Source organism: Terrapene carolina, unplaced genomic scaffold (genome assembly GCF_002925995.2).
Source record: "Terrapene carolina triunguis isolate 2854851 unplaced genomic scaffold, T_m_triunguis-2.0 Scaffold212, whole genome shotgun sequence".
In the NCBI taxonomy this organism is placed as follows: domain Eukaryota; kingdom Metazoa; phylum Chordata; order Testudines; family Emydidae; genus Terrapene; species Terrapene triunguis.
Genome location: NW_020664563.1, coordinates 1,412,943 through 1,413,359, shown reverse-complemented (window position 1 = coordinate 1,413,359; position 417 = coordinate 1,412,943).

Here is a 417-nt window from a genome sequence, read left to right as displayed (position 1 = left end):
GGGTAGGGTAAATCACTCTTCCCGGACCCTGCTGTACACTGGGCATGTGGCTCCTGGGGAGAGCCAGCATGTAGGGGGGCCTGATAATCATTCCTATCCCCACACTTTCCACAGGATGTGATCATTATAGAAGATACCTCGCTGCTGAGGGTGAGCAGGGAATCAAGAGAGGGTCTTCTCCAAGACTGTGGCTTCTTCCCTGGCCCTTATGTGGCTTGCCTCTGTGCAGCAAAGGTCCCCTCCCCCCCCCATGACAGCACAGTGGCACAGGAAAGTTACAGTTAATGGGGCAAGAAACAAAGCAGCTCTGCCAAAGAACCTGCGGCAGCGGGTTGCCCAGTATCTCCATGAGAGTTTCCTGGAGATCTGATGCAGATTCCCGTGAAGTGAGAGAGTCAATCAACACCCTGTTCCGCC